A 19,951-nucleotide genomic window follows, 5' to 3' on the forward strand; every position below is an offset into this window, starting at 1 on the left:
ATATTCCAGTGCGTCTTATATTCTGAAAAATACGGTAATTAGTGGAACAGCTTGTCTTCAGAAGTTGTGGGTGTTCCAATACTGAAGGTCTTTAAGAAATCTCTGGGTAAGGATTTGTCTAAAGTGGTATAGGGTTTCCTGCCTGAGCAGGGGGTTAGACTAGAACAGTGGTCCCCAACGTTTTTTCCACCAGGGACCAGTTTCAGCAAGACAATTTTTCTATGGCCCAGTGTGGGCGGAAAGGGGCGTGGTTGGGGGCGGGATTAAGCATGGGGCTGCTGGTCCTCCCCGCCCCTCTTTCCCACCATCGTCCTGTGGCCGGCAGAACCTGCCTCCCAAGTCCTCTTGCCCAGCGGGAGCTAAGCGCTGGAGAGAGGGGGTCAGGCTGGCCCTCCTGCCTCCCCCCAGCCAAAAACGCAAAAGCGCCCCGCGACAGAAGCCAAAAGAGGCTTGAGCCTCTCGGTCCTTCCCGCCCCTCTGTCCCATCCATCGTCCTGTAGCCGGCAGAACCTGCCTCCCGAGGCCTCTTGCCCGGCGGGAGGCGAAGCGCTGGAGGGAGGGGGTGGCGGCATGAGGGCCGGCAGCTGCTGACTCCACGGACCGGTGCAACATGCCCCGCGGCCCGGTACTGGTCCGCGGCCCGGTGGTTGGGGACCCCTGGACTAGAAGACCTCTGAGGTCCCTTCTAACTTTGTTACTCTGTTAAGTTTGATGTAAGCCTGAAAAAAAGTGGATGGGATGCTCTCTTTCTTAAATCACCCAAAATATTTTTTTATTTTTAAAGCTAATTTTATATACTGTGTTTCATACATTTTGCTTGGTGGTTTGTTTTTGTTTTTTTGTGGACCAAGGGGACACTTAGTCAGGCTTTAAATAAAATACAGAAGTGATCCAGAAAAAGTTCCATTGATAACCAAAGAAAGCCACTCTGAATCTGAGGATGCCACTGTAAAAATCAAACTCTATTTTATTTGGATTTTTCTGAATAGGCCTTTTAAAAAAAATGACCTTTTTTAATAGTTGGAGAGATAAACCAACTCCCCCCCTCCCCCCAAAACCCAAACTAAAACAAATGTATGATGTAAATAATGAAATGGACATTAATTTAAGATTTCTTCTCAATGCATAAACAGGGGCCTGAATTCAAATAAATACCTTAACAAAGGTTGTTTGGTTACCTTCACAAGACATAATAAGTCATGGTTAATGTTTTCTAAACTATAATTTCTAAATGTTTTCTAAACTATAAACTATAATTTGTATGAGATGCTAAATCCTAAACCTGCTTTATAACCATCATGGCTAAGTGGTCTCGACATTAAACTGCCAACATTAAACATAGAAACATAGAAGTCTGACGGCAGAAAAAGACCTCCTGGTCCATCTAGTCTGCCCTTATACTATTTTCTGTATTTTATCTTACGATGGATATACAGTATGTTTATCCCAGGCATGTTTATATTCAGTTACTGTGGATTTATCTACCACGTCTGCTGGAAGTTTGTTCCAAGGATCTACTACTCTTTCAGTAAAATAATATTTTCTCATGTTGCTTTTGATCTTTCCCCCAACTAACTTCAGATTGTGTCCCCTTGTTCTTGTGTTCACCTTCCTATTAAAAACACTTCCCTCCTGAACCTTATTTAACCCTTTAACATATTTAAATGTTTCGATCATGTCCCCCCTTTTCCTTCTGTCCTCCAGACTATACAGATTGAGTTCATGAAGTCTTTCCTGATACGTTTTATGCTTAAGACCTTCCACCATTCTTGTAGCCCGTCTTTGGACCCGTTCAATTTTGTCAATATCTTTTTATAGGTGAGGTCTCCAGAACTGAACACAGTATTCCAAATGGGGTCTCACCAGCGCTCTATATAAGGGGATCACAATCTCCCTCTTCCTGCTTGTTATACCTCTAGCTATGCAGCCAAGCATCCTACTTGCTTTCCGTACCGCCTGACTGCACTGTTCAGCCACATTTAAGGCATGATTTAGAAAGTCAGCCATTGGGATAAATAGGTGAGGACTACCAAACTGGGCTTTTCTGGATTTTTTTTTTAAATTTTAAATTTTTTTTGGTGGTGAATTTGAGGGTGGGAGTTTCCTTGGAATTAAAACTTTCGGTGGAAAAATATGTTTTTTTGTTTAAAGAACCAAACTCTATTGTTGAGATTGTTCAGGCTTGAAAGCCGGCATTTATTTGCTTTCGAATCCTGGATTGGCATCCGGGGTGTGATTTGTGTTAGAAACATCCAGGGCAACTTTTTCTGGCATCTCAACCCAAGAGGAAATCAATCACTTCTGTGTATTTTGACTGCGACCAAAATTGGGTGGCTCCGATGCCTCTATTGGCTGGTGATGTTTTTGGTTCCAGTCCAGGATGAAAGAAAAAAAAAACACATCCACAGAAGCCTACAGGAAACCTGGAAGGAAATGGGGCCGGTGTGTTTTAACAAAAACTCCCCTCTCTCTTTTTTTAAAATGCATCATTGTCCTAGAAAGAAAAGAAAAAACCTCCAGAATTCTGCTGCATAAAATCAGTGGCAGAAATGCCACATTTGCCTGTTTTTCTAAAGAAACCAGGTAGAGCTTTCAATTAACGCCTTAAACAAGATCTAAGTATTGCCCACAAGATCATATGCTGCAACGTCCTGCCTGTCGGCAACTACTTCAGCTTCAACCACAACAACACAAGAGCACACAACAGATTTAAACTTAATATTAACCGCTCCAAACTTGACTGTAAAAAATATGACTTCAGTAACCGAGTTGTCAAAGCGTGGAACTCATTACCGGACTCCATAGTGTCATCCCCAAACCCCCAACACTTTACCCTTAGATTATCTATGGTTGACCTATCCAGATTCCTAAGAGGTCAGTAAGGGACAAGTACAAGTGCACTAGAGTGCCTTCCGTCCCCTGTCCTATTGCTCTCCTATATCTGCTATACCTTTCTTCTATTCCTATATCTCTTCTTCTATTCTGTCATTGTTATGTTCTATTCTTATAACTTCTCTTCTATTCTTTCTTAGATATATTTTACTATGAGTATCTCCTCTATAACCTTCATCATGTATTTTACTATGTGTATATAGATATACTGTATACCCACTAAAAACCCTCATTGTGTATTGGACTAAATAAATGAATGAATGAATGAATGAATGAATGAATTAAAAAAAAAAAAAAAATAAAGAAAGAAATTAAACAAATTAAACAGGGGGAACTGAGTTTAAATAGTTTTTGTTCTAAATCAAATGCTTCCAGGGATGTGTCCAATTTGCTTTCTTTCGGAGGAATCTCGGTTCTCCAGATATTTATTTTATTTATTTATTTTTATTTATTTATTCATGTGTCCAATACACAATACATATGGGAGAGAATAGACATGAAGTAATATATATAAAGATAATATGTAAAAATAGAGGAGAAGATATATGAAAGGAAGAAAATATATATGATATATGAGATAAAAGAAAGACAATTGGACAGGGGACGAAAGGTACACCAGTGCACTTATGTACGCCCCTTACTGACCTCTTAGGAACCTGGAGAGGTCAATCGTGGATAGTCTAAGGGAGAAATGTTGGGGGTTAGGGGTTGACACTTTTGAGTCTGGTAATGAGTTCCACGCTTCGACAACTCGATTGTTAAAGTCATATTTTTTACAGTCAAGTTTGGAGCGGTTAATATTAAGTTTGAATCTGCTGCGTGCTCTTGTGTTGTTGCGGTTGAAGCTGAAGTAGTCATTGACCGGTAGGACGTTGCAGCATATGATCTTGTGGGCAATACTCAAATCGTGTTTTAGGCATCGTAGTTCTAAGCTTTCAAGACCAACGATTGATAGTCTGCTTTCGTAGGGTATTCTGTTTCGAGTGGAGGAGTGAAGAGCTCTTCTGGCGAAATATCTTTGGACGTTTTCAAGGGTGTTGATGTCCGAGATGTGGTATGGGTTCCAGACAGATGAGCTGTATTCAAGGATGGGTCAGGCAAAAGTTTTGTAGGCTCTTTTGAGTAGTGTGAGATTGCCAGAGCAGAAGCTGCGTAGGATCAGGTTAACAACTCTAGAAGCCTTTTTTGGCGATATTGTTGCAGTGGGCTTTGGCACTTAGGTCAGTTGATAATAGTATTCCAAGGTCTTTTACTGAGTGGGGGTTGGCTGTGAGAATTTGTTTATTCAGTTTATATATGAGGGGTTTTTTTTCCTGCTGAGGATCACATTTCCTTTCTGTTCCCAGGAATGTAAATTTGTGATTATTTCATTAACCTGATGCCGATAGTAAACGTTTAACCGATATGAGGCAAACCTTGTCTTTTTGGGTTTTCGTAATTTTTAAAAATTAGTTAGGAGAAGAAAAAAAAGAAGAGTGGGGTCAACTTCAGAGGTGGTATTCAGCCTGTTCGGGCAAACTGGTAGCGGTGACTTGTCCTCCTCAACACTATGCTGTCCATTTTCTTCATGTTTTGAAGACATGCACAATTTTTTTTTAAAAAAAATTCTTTAGTAGGTGTTTCCTCGCTTTTCCAATGTTGTACAAATATAATTCTTGATACTGTTAAAACATTCAATATCAAATATACGTGCTATTATGCCTAACAAAAACAATTCTGTCTTAAAATCTACATAGAAACATAGAAACATAGAAGACTGAAGGCAGAAAAAGACCTCATGATTTTATTTATTTATTTATTATTTATCTGTCTGTCTGTCTGTCTGTCTGTCTGTCTGTCTGTCTGTCTGTCTGTCTGTCTGTCTGTCTGTCTGTCTATCTATCTATCTATCTATCTATCTATCTATCTATCTATCTATCTATCTATCTATCTATTTATTGGATTTGTCTGCCGCCCCTCTCCGCAGACTCGGGGCGGCTAATGATCCATCTAGTCTGCCCTTATACGATTTTCTGTATTTTATCTCAGGATGGATCTATGTTTATCCCAGGCATGTTTAAATTCAGTTACTGTGGATTTATCAACCACGTCTGCTGGAAGTTTGTTCCAAGGATCTACTACTCTTTCAGTAAAATAATATTTTCTCATGTTGCTTTTGATCTTTCCCCCAACTAACTTCAGATTGTGTCCCCCTTGTTCTTGTGTTCACTTTCCTATTAAAAACACTTCCCTCCTGGACCTTATTTAACCCTTTAACCTATTTAAATGTTTCGATCATGTCCCCCCTTTTCCTTCTGTCCTCCAGACTATACAGATGGAGTTCATGAAGTCTTTCCTGATACGTTTTATGCTTAAGACCTTCCACCATTCTTGTAGCCCGTCTTTGGACCCGTTCAATTTACATGCTGCCTTAATATTTTTTTTCTAACCACATCTGTACTTTCGTCCAATTTTTAAATTTTTTATTTTGCTTTTGGGCATGTCCACCACAGGTGATAATATGTGCCCATTTTTAAAATTATATTTTCAACATTTGGTAGACCTATTTTTAAACATTTTTGCTAACCTCGCCGTTGAAAGCTTGTTAAAGAGAGATCCAAGTAAGGTGTAAAATTTCTGACAGTTGAAAACAATCAGTGAAATGATTTGCCTCCAGAAATTGCAAGCGCTCCATCACTGGAAGCTTTTAAGAAGAAGCTAGACAATCCTTTGACCGGCATGGTATAAGGCTCCTGCCTTGAGCAGGGGCTGGTCTAGAACAGCGTTTCCCAACCGGTGTGCCGCCAAGCTCCTAGGGAAAAAGGAGAGCTTAAGGAGAGCCCTGCCCAGCTGGAGATTCCCTGGCAGCACCAGGTAGAAGCCGGCAATGCAGCACCCTTTTCCAGTGCCGCGCAAGGAGCTGGGCGTTGGAGTTTGGGGTGGGGAGCGATGAAAGTGCGGAGGCCGGCGCCGCAGCTGCCCCCACCCCCCAATGCCTCCGTTCCCATCGCGCCCCTGGCTTCTCGCCGCTGACGCCCGCCCGCCCTCCCGCTCGATCTGCCCCTTTCTCCAGCTCCTCCGGCGAGCGCTCGGAGAAAACCTTCTCACAGCAGAGGTCGGAGAAGGTTCTTTGGAACGTCGGGGGTGCGCGCGCGCGCGCGCCCTATCCCCCAGCCAGTCTACCCGGAAAAGCTTTGCCGGCCTCCGCAGAGAAGGAAAAGAGAGAACAAGAGAGAGAAAGAAAGGAAGAGAGAGAAAGAGATAGCAAGAGAGACAGAATGAGAGAGAGAGAGAAAGAGAAAGAAAGAAAGAGACAGCAAGAGGGGGGAAGGAGGGAGAGAGGAAGAGAGCCAAAGAGAGAGGAAGGAAGGAAGAGAGAAAGAAAGAGATAGCAAGAGAGACAGAATGAGAGAGAGAGAGAGAGAGAGAGAGAGAAAGAAAGAAAGAAAGAGACAGCAAGAGGGGGGAAGGAGGGAGAGAGAAAGAGCAAAAGAGAGAGGAAGGAAGAGAGAAAGAAAGAGATAGCAAGAGAGACAGAATGAGAGAGAGAAAGAAAGGAAAGAAAGAAAGAAAGACAGCAAGAGGGGGGAAGGAGGGAGAGAGAAAGAGCAAAAGAGAGAGGAAGGAAGGGAGAAAGAAAGGGATGGAGAGAGAGAGAAAGAGGGAGGGAGAGAAAGAGGGATGGAGAGAGAAATAGAGCGAAAGGGAGAAAGAGAGATTTTTTTTGTCCAAACTTTTTTTGCGCCCCCCCTCAATGTTCCCCAGGATTTTGAAAATGTGAATAATGTGCCGCGGCTCAAAAAAGGTTGGGAAACACTGGTCTAGAAGACCTCCTGGGTCCCTTCCAGGCCTATGATTCTATGACCCTACCTGTCATGGTTCCAGTTAACATCCAAATTTAAATCAGAGTCCAAGTCAAGAGATTTCTCAAAATTCCAATTTAATTTCAGAGCCATCCTGGACCCACACTGGGGAAACCGAATCAGAGCTTCCCACCAAGTTGAAAGTTCACATGCCTTGCCTCCATTATCACAAACTTGTCGCGTTGCCCATTCAGGGAAGAACCTTCTCTGTGGCGGCCCCGGCCCTCTGGAATCAACTCCCCCCGGAGATTAGAACTGCTCCCACCCTCCTTGTCTTCCGTAAACTACTTAAGACCCACCTATACCGTCAGGCATGTGGGATTTGAGACACCTTTCCCCCAGGCTTATTATAATTTATGTTTGGTATGTATGTGCTGTTTGGTTTTTAATTATGATAGGGTTTTTAGTTTTTTAAAAAATATTAGATTTGTGCCTGTATAATACTGTTTTTATCGTGTTGTGAGCCGCCCCGAGTCTTCAGAGAGGGGCGGCATACAAATCTAATAAATTATTATTATTAATTATTATTGTGCTAGCATGGCAACTCCTCCTTCCGCTTCCGCCCAGGTGATGGACACAAGATGGCCTTGAACTCCTCAAAAGAATGCTTTGTGGCTACATCTACTCGCTCATGAAAATCATCCTTCCCAAGTTCCCATAAACATCAGGCCTTCTACAGATAGTGTGGCAAGCCATTGATTTATCACCAACTTCTGAACCGACTTTATCCTTTGCAGGGGGATGTCTTTCCGAAGACATTTCCTTCTGCAAATTCCCTGTTGTCCACGTTGGACAGGAAGGATGCTGACAAAACCCTATAAATGTGAGTCCCCAAGGCTCCTGGTCCCCTTCCCCCACTCGGGTATATTTTGCCAGGAAAATAAATAGTCACTCCAAGACCAAAGGAAACGGCCCGTATCCTGAATACCATGGCAACCTTGTTTAGTTTCAGATTCCCAGCCGAGAGAATGGAATCCCATAGTTGTTAATTAAAAAAAAAAGTGCTTTGCCCAGTGAAAATTGTGAATTTAGTCAACCTAGGAGCTCTGATCAAAAGTGAGCAGTCTGCTTAACCGAGTTTGAATTCTATAGAAAGGCTAATAGCTGTCGTTTTGGTTCACGTCAAGCGAACAGATTGGCATGTTTTATTAACCAAAGACTTTCATTATTATTATTTTTTGGGGGGTGGGGGTTGTTTGGTAGAGCAACAAGAATGTGTAACGGTCCCTTTTCTTTTCAGCAGTGAGCTTTGCATGAGGTGTAATAATGAATCTAGAAGTTTTTTACTTGGAGTCCAACTCTTTCTACGTTGGAAGCGGGAAGCCGTGGGCAAAACGCAGTACTTCTTGGCCTCGGCGCTTGGTTTTTCCTGTGCAGTGGGTATATTTATTTTGGTTAGAACAATTTTGTGTTCCAACTTTCCTCTTAGTGCAGATGGGATGGAAGCAGCTACTAATATTAATTGAATCACACCGCTGTGGTTGCCTGAAGAGCAAAGCTAGGCACAAAAGGATATAACAAAAGGAGAGGCAGATTGGCCTAGTGGTTAAGGCACTGTGCTGAAAGGTTGTGAGTTTTAGTTCTACATTAGATGAGAAAGTCAGATGGGTGACTTTGGGCCAATTACCAGGAGATGGTGAGTTCTAGTGCCACCTTAAACATGAAAATTGGCTGGGTGACTTTACTCTAATCACCAGAAGACTCTGAGTTCTAGTCCCACTTTAAAAAATAGAAACATAGAAGACTGACGGCAGAAAAAGACCTCATGGTCCATCTAGTCTGCCCTTATACTATTTCCTGTATTTGATCTTACAATGGATATATGTTTATCCCAGGCATGTTTAAATTCAGTTACTGTGGATTTACCAACCACGTCTGCTGGAAGTTTGTTCCAAGGATCTACTACTCTTTCAGTGAAATAATATTTTCTCACGTTGCTTTTGATCTTTCCCCCAACTAACTTCAGATTGTGTCCCCTTGTTCTTGTGTTCACTTTCCTATTAAAAACACTTCCCTCCTGGACAGTTAGAACAATTAATCCATAGAACAGCTTGCCTCCGAAAGTTGTGAATGCTCCATTACTGGAAGTTTTAAAAATATTTTGGATAACTATTTCTCTGAAGTAGTGTAGGCTTTCCTGCCTAAGCTGGGGGTTGGACTAGAGGACCTCCAAGGTCCCTTCCAACTTCTATTATCCTGTTATTACTTTGTGGACACAGGGAAAATGGAGGTCTAGCAGGGTTGAAGCCAGAAATCAAAAACTGCTCTGGGGTTGTTGGTTGTGATGCACAACCTCTCAGCATTTAATAATAATAATTTAATAATAATAATTTATTAGATTTGTATGCCGCCCCTTTCCGAAGACTCGGGGCGGCTCACAACAACGATAAAAACAATATTATACTGGCTCAAATCTAATATTAAAAAAAACTAAAAACCCTATCAAAATTAAAAACCAAACAGCACATACATACCAAACATAAATTATAATAAGCCTGGGGGAAAGGTGTCTCAAATCCCCCATGCCTGGCGGTATAGGTGGGTCTTAAGTAGTTTACGGAAGACAAGGAGGGTGGGAGCAGTTCTAATCTCCGGGGGGAGTTGATTCCAGGGGGCCGGGGCCACCACAGAGAAGGCTCTTCCCCTGGGGTCCGCCAGACGACATTGTCGATAACTCCGTGGCATCTGCAGGTTCAAGCAACACACGGAAAGGCTCCCCTGCTTTACATAAAGACATTAAATTCTCTTCACCTGCTTCCTTTTGTCATATTTATGTATGAGCTCGGGAAGCCCGCCTACCATTTCATCCTACCTGAACTGCGCTCCCGAATCCGTCTTTCCTAATAAACGAAAAAGAATTATGTGAAATTAATTTAACCTTGCCCATAACAGCGGGGGATGGGGGGTGGTGATTTACGCCTGTCTCTTATTATTTTCTAGTTGTACTTAATGAAGATGGATAAGAGGGCTTGGCTTCTCTGCTGAGTTAATTTGCCAGCTTTTCAACTGAAGGTATTAAATAAGATGTATGGGAAATGTTGTTCGGATTTTTTCGCGCCCCCCCTCCCTCTTTGACAGCTCTGCTGTTCTTTCTCTGCATCGCATATCCAATTGTGTCTTCGTCTCTCTCTCTTTTTCCTTTTAAAAGTACAGTGATACCTCGTCTTGCAAACTTAATTGGTTCCGGGACGAGGTTCTTAAGGTGAAAAGTTTGTAAGACGAAACAATGTTTCCCATAGGAATCAATGGAAAAGCGATTAATGCGTGCAAGCCCAAAATTCACCCCTTTTGCCAGCCGAAGTGCCCATTTTTGTGCTGCTGGGATTCCCCTGAGGCTCCCCTCCATGGGAAACCCCACCTCCGGACTTCCGTTGCCAGCGAAGCGCCCGTTTTGCACTGCTGGGATTCACCTTCTGGGATTCCCCTGCAGCATCACAAAAACATGGAAGTCTGGAGGTGGGGTTTCCCATGGAGAGTAGCCTCAGGGGAATCCCAGCAGCGCAAAAACGGGTGCTTCGCTGGCAACGGAAGTCTGGAAGCAGGGCATCCAAGTGGCGGCGGTGGGTTTGTAAGGTGAAAATAGTTTGTAAGAAGAGGCAAAAAAATCTTAAACCCCGGGTTTGTATCTCGAAAGGTTTGTATGACGAGGGGTTTGTAAGACGAGGTATCACTGTACAGTGGTACCTCTGCCTAAGAACGCCTCTACTTAAGAACTTTTCTAGATATGAACCGGCTTCAAGATTTTTTTGCCTCTTCTTAAGAACCATTTTCTACTTAAGAACCCGAGCCTGGAAAAATTTCCCAGGAAATTTGAGAGTGGCACGAAGGCCAGGCCAGTTTCCTTTTTTTTTAAGCCTTAAAGTTTTGGATTTTTTTAAAATAATTTTTTTAAAATTAATTTTTAACAAATTTATATATCACACAACATAAAACAGTGCATAGTGAAATGTGCCCACCACCCAGACACACACACATTCCCCACCACCAAATCGGGGGTGTTTCTTGTATAGTCCACTTGACCCAAGAGGAATATATCTATTTACATATTATAGAGTGATTCCAATTTATTTCTTGTAGCTTGGTCTTGGATTCTGCTCGTCATATATCGTCTTACCTTGTCCCACCGTCCCATCAGTTGTCCCAACTCAGTTTCATTATCCGAATTTATCCTTTTATCCATAATTTCAAATTGAATAGAATAGAATATAATTTTTATTGGCCAAGTGTGATTGGACACACAAGGAATTTGTCTTGGTGCATATGCTCTCAACGTACATAAAATAAAATATACATTTGTCAAGAATCATGTGGTAAAACACTTAATGATTGTCATAGGGGTCAAATAAGCAATGAAGAAGCAATATTAATAAAAATCTTAGGATATAAGCAACAAGTTACAGTCATACAGTCAACATGGGAGGAAATGGGTGAAGGGAATGATGAGAAAAACTAGTAGAATAGAAGTGCAGATTTAGTAGAAAGTCTGACAGTGTTGAGGGAATTATTTGTTTAGTAGAGTGATGGCGTTCGGAAAAAACCTGTTCTTGTGTCTAGTTGTCTTGGTGTGGAGTTCTCTGTAGCGACGTTTTGAGGGTAGGAGTTGAAACAATTTGTGTCCAGGATGTGAGGGGTCAGTCAATATTTTACCCGCCCTCTTTTTGACTTGTGCAATACAGGTCCTCAATGGAAGGCAGGTTGGCAGCAATTGTTTTTTCTGCAGTTCTGATTCTCCTCTGAAGTCTGTGTCGGTCCTGTTGGGTTGCAGCACCAAACCAGACAGTTATAGAGGTGCAGATGACAGACTCAATGATTTCTCTGTAGAACTGAATCAGCAGCTCCTTGGGCAGTTTGAGCTTCCTGAGCTGGCGCAGAAAGAACATTCTTTGTTGTGCTTTTTTGATGATGTTTTTGATGTTAGGTGACCATTTTAGGTCTTGAGATATGATAGAACCTAGAAATTTGAAGGTCTCTACTGTTGATACTGTGTTGTCTAGTATTGTGAGAGGTGGAAGGGTAGAAGGGTTTCTCTTAAAGTCTACCACTATTTCTACGGTTTTGAGTGTATATGGTCCACCATGTACCTATACCAATTTTGCATTGTCCATTTTGTCGCATCCTTCCAACCCAAAACTATTACTGCCTGAGCGCTTTCTATTGCTGCTTTTTTTATTTCTCTAAATTCTCCCATCACATTGCTTTTTACTAGTACAGTACTGCCATTTCCTTAGTGATTGTCCATTGTATATTTAGCATTCTATTGATATCCTCTTTCACTTTTTGCCAAAATTCCTGCACTATCTTAGTTTTGGATTTTTTTGATTCCCACCTAATAGCAGTCTGAATATTCACCAGCCCAATAAGGATGGGTCTCTTTAGAATTTTTGCAAAAGAAAGCAATGCAGATATCAGACACAAGAGGCAAAGCATAAAGCCTGCAAGTTTGAAACAGTTCTGGGAGTTAAGAATTTACATGTCTTTATTAATTATTAGATGTTATTAGTGCATGACTAAGGAGCCGGGGAGCGTTCTTTTGAAGTAGTGTACCCAAATTAGCTCGCGAAATAAATAAATAAAACAAATTCATAATGTCTGCTCTAATGAATTTTTCTAAACACACAAATCGCACTTTATTAAGGCAGTCGATCTTTTAACTGTAAAAATATTATGACTGTGACGCTGGGGAAATCCGTTTAGAGTGATAAAACGTTTGGGACTCTTCCTTCCTTCCTTTGGACCCCAAGGAATGTAGGAAAGGAATTATTGAGAGAATCACAAGCGCCTGTCAGCCTGTCTATCCATCCATCCATCATTCAAAGAGCTGCTCAAATTCTGGGCCAGATGGAACCGAAATAGGTGGGCGAAGGAGAAGTTAGCAGAAGAAAGATTCAGTTTGATTGTGGATGGTGCAGATGAAGAACAAATCCAGAATAAGACCCCCGCTGCATCCTATGGAGAAAACAGTTGGGTGCAGTTGTGATATTGTGGAGTGTTTCATTCTAAGATTATCTTCCCCCTTCCATCAGAGAGTCCCATGTGACTCCAAAACTCAGTCTATGCATCATTTAACGCTTCCCAGTGCATTCTAGACACACAATTACATAACAAACTGCAGATGGTCCTATGGCCATTGTTCGTTTATTTATTCATTTAGCATACAACATTTCACCTAGATTAGCAAAGCACAATAAAACATAAACGTTTAAAAAGATCCATGTTCAAATGCTAACGTCAAGGTCATTGACCCACATTGGCCTGTTCTATATTGAAGTGAGTGATAGGATGTCTGTCGTGGTCCCCCCAAAACAATGCTCTGTCTGTCTGTCTGTCTGTCTGTCTGTCTATATCTGTCTGTCTGTCTGTCTGTCTGTCTGTCTATATCTATCTGTCTGTCTGTCTATCTATATCTGTCTGTCCATCTCTCTCTCTCTCTCTCTCTCTCTCTCTCTCTCTCTCTATCTCTATCTATCTATCTATCTATCTATCTATCTATCTATCTATCTATCTATCTATCTATCTATCTATCTATCTATCTATCTATCTATCATTGTGGTGGAGACTTGAGAAGATAGGCCCGAAGCATCCTCAACATTTGAAAAGCATTTTCTCCTCCAATAGACGTATGAAATGGAATGGAATGGAATAGCAGAGTTGGAAGGGACCTTGGAGATCTTCTAGTCCAACCCCCTGCTTAGGCAGGAAACCCTACACTACTTCAGACAGATGGTTATCCAACACCTTCTTAAAAACTTCCAGTGTTGGAGCATTCACAACTTCTGGAGGCAAGTTGTCCCACTGGTTAATTGTTCTAACTTTTAGGAAATTTCTTCTTAGTTCTAAGCTGCTTCTCTCCTTGATAAGTTTCCATGTTCTTTCTTGTTCTGCCTTCAGGTGCTTTGGAGAATAACTTCACTCCCTCTTCTTTGTGGCAACCCCTGAGATATTGGAAGACTGCTCTTGTGTCACCCCAAGTCCTTCTTTTCATTAAACTAGACCTACCCAATTCCAGCAACCATTCTTCATATATTTTGTAACACTGCTAGGTGATGGTGTTGATGATGTTCAGTTATTGACTATTCTATGGGCTTTTGGTTTCTGAAAGGAGAATTGTCTTGTCGGCATATCAAAGATAATTGATGTTTCTTCCCCCAATCTTTACCCCCAATCTTTATCCTTCAAAATCTAGTTTCCTCATGTCCATTCAGCACCTAATGTGAATCAAAGAGGGGGGGAGAAAGCAACCTGGTGGTACTCCTTCCTCTTATTTTAAACCAATCAGTGTCTCCATGTGATGCTTCCACAGTTAACATATTATGCGTTGCACTTACTGAATTGTGCAATGTTTCTCCCTTTAACATGTACACCGCTCAAAAAAAAATAAAGGGAACACTTTAGCAACACAATAGAACTCCAAGTAAATTAAACTTCTGTGAAATCAAACTGTCCACTTAGGAAGCAACACTGATTGACCATCAGTTTCACCTGCTGTTGTGCACATTCAACTTTGCACAGAACAAAATATTCAATGATAATACAGTGATACCTCGTCTTACAAACCCCTTGTCACACAAACTTTTCGAGATACAAACCCGGGGTTTAAGATTTTTTTGCCTCTTCTTCCAAACTATTTTCACCTTACAAACCCAAGCTGCCGCCATTGGGATGCCCCGTCTCCGGACTTCTGTTGCCAGTGAAGCGCCCGTTTTTGCACTGCTGTGATTCCCCTGAGGCTCCCCTCCATGGGAAACACCACCTCTGGACTTCCGTGTTTTTGCGATGCTGCAGGGGAATCCCAGCAGCGCAAAAACGGGCACTTCGCTGGCAACAGAAGTCCGGAGGTGGGGTTTCCCATGGAGAGGAGCCTCAGGGGAATCCCAGCAGCGCAAAAACGGGCGCTTCGGCTGGCAAAAGGGTTGAGTTTTGGGCTTGCACGCATTAATCGCTTTTCCATTGATTCCTATGGGAAACATTGTTTCGTCTTACAAGCTTTCCACCTTACAAACCTCGTCCCAGAACCAATTAAGTTCGTAATATGAGATATCACTGTATTTCATTCATTCAGATCTAGGATGTGTTATTAGAGTGTTCCCTTTATTTTATATATATATATATATTATCTTGGGAGATGGTTTTGCTTTCAAAGTAGGACCCCCCCCCCCCAAAAAAAAATAATTCAGCCCAATCTCAACTTCCCGTATAATCCCGGTAGGCGGTAGGGAAAGCAAGTAGGATGCTTGGCTGCATAGCTAGAGGTATAACAAGCAGGAAGAGGGAGATTATGATCCCGCTATATAGAATGCTGGTGAGACCACATTTGGAATACTGTGTTCAGTTCTGGAGACCTCACCTACAAAAAGATATTGACAAAATTGAACGGGTCCAAAGACGGGCTACAAGAATGGTGGAAGGCCTTAAGCATTAAACGTATCAGGAAAGACTTAATGAACTCAATCTGTATAGTCTGGAGGACAGAAGGAAAAGGGGGGACATGATCGAAACATTTAAATATGTCAAAGGGTGAAATAAGGTCCAGGAGGGAAGTGTTTTTAATAGGAAAGTGAACACAAGAACAAGGGGACACAATCTGAAGTTAGTTGGGGGAAAGATCAAGAGCAACATGAGAAAATATTATTTTACTGAAAGAGTAGTAGATCCTTGGAACAAACTTCCAGCAGACGTGGTAGATAAATCCACAGTAACTGAATTTAAACATGCCTGGGATAAACATATATCCATCCTAATGTAAAATACAGAAAATAGTATAAGGGCAGACTCGATGGGCCATGAGGTCTTTTTCTGCCGTCAGACTTCTATGTTTCTATCCCAGGTGGCAACTGCACATTCCTGACGTAGCTCGCTGGATATGTTAACAATTCCTGTGTGCTCTTTTTAAGACATGGGCATGATCCACTGGCAAACTCTTTGAGTCTCAAAGCTGCAATCTGGGCTTAGACCACAAATCCCTAGCTGACCCACCATCAATGGTCCAGAAGACCTCATAGACACTCTCCCGAAATAGGCTCCTTTCCAGAAACCACTTTTGCTTTTAACTCATCCCTCCTTTTATTCTTATTCCCACATCACCTCTCCCATTAGATATGTTTTTGTGCTTTTTTTAACTCTATGGCGCAGAAGCCTTAGAGTATATCGGTATTTATATGAGGTGCATAAACGCCTATTTTCTTTTCCTTTCCTGTTGCTTAAAAGCCTGTATTATATGCTAAGTTTTTTTTAAATTTATTTTTTTGGTGGCGGTTCTTATTTAAAAATGAGACTTAAGAAGCGGAAGACATCATCAAATGCAAATGTATACCATGCAATGTTTCTTTCCCCCCTTTATGTATATTTTTATCTTGGGAAATAGTAGCATAAAATTAGGATAGCAGAGGGAATATTAGTGCTGTGGCTGGTGTATAGGTTCTGTCTGCATAAGCCTGCTATGCTCTTTGTCAGCCCAAATGCTTCTCTTAGAGATAGAGATGTTCAGTTAAAAGAAACTGGCTTGGAAAATTGAAAGACATTTTATTTTGGGAAAGTAATAATTAATGAGCACTTCTTTTCTGCACCCATATACAGTGGTACCTCTACCTAAGAACGCCTCTACTTAAGACCTTTTCTAGATAAGAACCGTGTGTTCAAGATTTTTTGGCCTCTTCTTAAGAACCATTTTCTACTTAAGAACCTGAGCCCGGAAAATTTTCCAGGAAATTTGAGAGCGGCATGAAGGCCTGGCAACTTTCCTGCCATTCCCCCTTTAATCCTGGCCATCTTGGGCTTTTCTGGGCTGCCAGAGGAGTCTTTCAGTGGCGCTTAAGGAGGGTTTGGCAGTCCAGAGCGAACAAAGCATTTTCCTTTCTCTGGGCGTTTGGAGAGGGAATAAACCTCTGCCAGCACCCAGAAAAAAGAATTCCTCATGCTTAGCCACTCATGCCTTCTGGCAACTCTGCGTACCCTAGCATCAAGAAGAGGCTCCTCTTCTCCTGAGTCACTCATGTTCATCTCGAGAGGTGCAGAAGGCCCTGGTTGGCTTTCAGTCTCTGATACCACATCCTCTCTGACCTCCTTGCTATCAGACTCGGGTGCCAAGTACATGGGCCTAGGGTACCAGGCCACAACCGTCTCTCAATCTTCAGGATCTGTCATTCTGTTATTCTCTTAATGTATACTTCAATAATTCAGATTGATACTTAGTACTTAGATGGCATTAGAGTTTAGATTTCTAGCACTGCCTAATTTTGGGCCAGTGGAACCGACTTGACTAAGGCATGACTTGGTTCACACATTGTGTTAAGACTCATTTATTGATTTATTTATTAAATTTATATGCTGCGCACATCACCGATAAAGGCATTTTAGCTGACTTGCAAAATGCTAAACTATGCTCGTTGAATATATTGCCGTGTGCTAAGCTGGATATTTAGTCATTATTTGCATTCCACCTTTATTCTTTTAATGTAAACAATGCAAAGCAGCGAATCTATCTAATGCTCATCCTTTCTTCTATTTTCTCAACACTAACAACTCTGTGAAATGAGGGAGAGTGACTGGCCCTAAGTCACTGGACTGGCTTTAATGGCTAAGGCAGGACTAGAATTCCTTGTCTCCTGGCTATCTATCTATCTATCTATCTATCTATCTATCTATCTATCTATCTATCTATCTATCCATCCATCTATCATCTATCCATCCATCCATCCATCCATCCATCCATCCATCCATCCATCCATCAATTTATTAGATTTCTATGCCGCACTTCTCATAGCGACTCAGGCCGGCGTACAATATTATAAGTGTATTATATATGCTGCAACGTTCTGTCAATGACTACTTCAGCTTCAATCGCAACAACACAAGAGCACGCAACAGATTCAAACTTAATATCAACTGCTCCAAACCTGACTGTAAAAAATATGACTTCAGCAACCGAGTTGTCGAAGCGTGGAACTCATTGCCGGACTCAGTAGTGTCAACCCCTAACCCCCAACATTTTCCCCTTAGACTATCCACGATTGACCTCTCCAGGTTCCTTAGAGGTCAGTAAGGGGCGTGCATAAGTGCACCAGTGTGCCTTCCGTCCCCTGTCCAATTGTCTCTCCTTATCTCATTTACCTTTTCTTCCTTTCAAATACGTTCACCTATACTTTTATATCTTTTCTTCTATTCTTTTCTTTATTTATATTATTACATATCTATTCTCTTCAATGTGTATTATGTATTGGACAAAATAAATAAATAAATAAATAAATACAACAATACATAAAAGAAACTTAATTTACTTTAAAAGACTAATATAGATTGCTAAAAGTGTTAAAACCCCATCATATACAGACATACACACTCATCTGATTCAATCATTCATAATATTGGCCATCGTTCACGGCCCAAAGCCACCCAGCCAGCTTTTAAGGCAGGACCAGAACTCCAAAGACTCCCAGTTTCTAGCCTGGTCCAAGAAATTACTTCTTGGAACCACCACAACGATTGGTTTCACTTTTTTCAAAATGGAAAAGTCTGCTTTCTAGAGTACAGTGGCTAAATTTCCAGGGCTTTTAAAGCACAAGCCATGGGGTAGTTAGTAGTGGTGCATGAACCCAACCACAGTTGCTTCCTCTTTGAATTTCTCCCTTCCTGTACTTCTCCCTTCTTCATTTAACCTAAATTAATGGCACATTCTCTTCCTGTTTCCATGTATACCCGTCCTGTTCCCTGCCATTTCATTCTTGCTCTCTTTCCTTCTTGCCAGCAGAACAATAAAGGTCTCATTAGGACTTGGTAGGTTGAATCAACCAGTTCAAGAATCTGCACGAATTTAGTCTGTGTACAAGCCAGGAGAAAAAAAAATGTGTAACCCTCCCACCCCCTTCCACCTCTTTCATAGACTAGCCCAGCAATGAAAGGGGCAATGTATAATAGCCCTATTAAAAGACAGCACTCTGGCAGGAGGTCTTGGCTCCCACCGAGTCTTTGCAATGAAATTTTGGAAGATGCCAGCTTGTTGCTCTTTCCCTACATCCCTCAGAAAGGGACAATGGTTGAGCTCAGGAGGAGACCTCCCAGATGGAGATATAAGAACCTGAGAAATAGTTGGAGGAACGCATCCTCCTCGCTCATAGTGAAACATGTGATTTGGTTGGCCATCTGTTGACCCTCAATGACCCTATTGACCTGTTTGGAGGGTAGTATGGGTTGGGAGGACTTGTCCTCTTCATAGCCTTGGGGTAGGAGGGAAGACCTCATTGGTGGTACCCATGGCACACGCATACATTGAGTTGTCCATACATTTCTTGTTGTGCATGAAAGACCTGAAAGAAAAATAGATAGATAGATAGATAGATAGATAGATAGATAGATAGATAGATAGATAGTTAGATAGATGATAGATAATATATAGATATAGATACAAATATAGATATAGATATATAGGTCAGTCTCATGTCTGGCATATAATAAACTGAACAATGACGTGTTTCTACTATATTTTGGTTTGGGGATATTTATGCTAAAGGCTAGCTGATGTGTAACCATTTGATAGGAACATAAATTGTCATTTTATTGCCGAGTTCACCCTGCTCACTAAACCTTGATTTATAGGTGCCTGAGATAGCTCTGTATTTACAGGCTCTTGAGTTACCTTACACGCCGGCTTGCATCCTGGGTCACACTGTGACAAAATAGGCCCATATAAGCAAACCAACGGGCAGTGTTTGAATTCGGCCGCACCTTGGGCAATAAACCGTGTTTTAAAAATTTACTTTTTTCATAACCAAAGTTTTGTTTAGCTCGAGGAGTTAAAAGTACCGATTGCAATGCAGATCTCAGTTTCATTCAATCTCCCAGAATTAAAGGGTGTAACTGGCGGCCCCCTTTTTTCTTAGGGAGATCTTGTGAAAGTGTGGCGTTGAGAAACAAATGGGGCTGTAGATTATACAGTTAGTCCTCGACTTGCAACAGCTGCACGAACCCCAGCGACCAGTTAGGTCCCACAGAGTGGGCCTTCTCCGGGTCCCGTCAACTAAACAATGTCATTTGGCGGGACCCAGGGGAAGAGCCTTCTCTGTAGCGGCCCCGGCTGGGTTTGTAAGTGGAAAATGGTTCTTGAGAAGAGGAAAAAAAATCTTGTACACCCGGTTTTTATCTAGAAAAATTCGTAAGTAGGTAGAGGTACCACTCTACTCTGATGACGTTAGTAGAGAACTGACAAAAGCTTAGGAATTTTAGTA

General features: G+C 41.7%; 1 protein-coding gene across 2 annotated transcripts in view; it reads left to right on the forward strand.

Moving 5' to 3' along the window:
- ZNF423 (zinc finger protein 423) overlaps nt 1–19,951 on the forward strand; it is a 330,190-nt gene that overhangs the window by 39,546 nt on the left and 270,693 nt on the right. The window lies entirely within an intron of this gene.

The sequence above is a fragment of the Erythrolamprus reginae genome, chromosome 9 (assembly GCF_031021105.1).
Source record: "Erythrolamprus reginae isolate rEryReg1 chromosome 9, rEryReg1.hap1, whole genome shotgun sequence".
Taxonomy (NCBI): domain Eukaryota; kingdom Metazoa; phylum Chordata; class Lepidosauria; order Squamata; family Dipsadidae; genus Erythrolamprus; species Erythrolamprus reginae.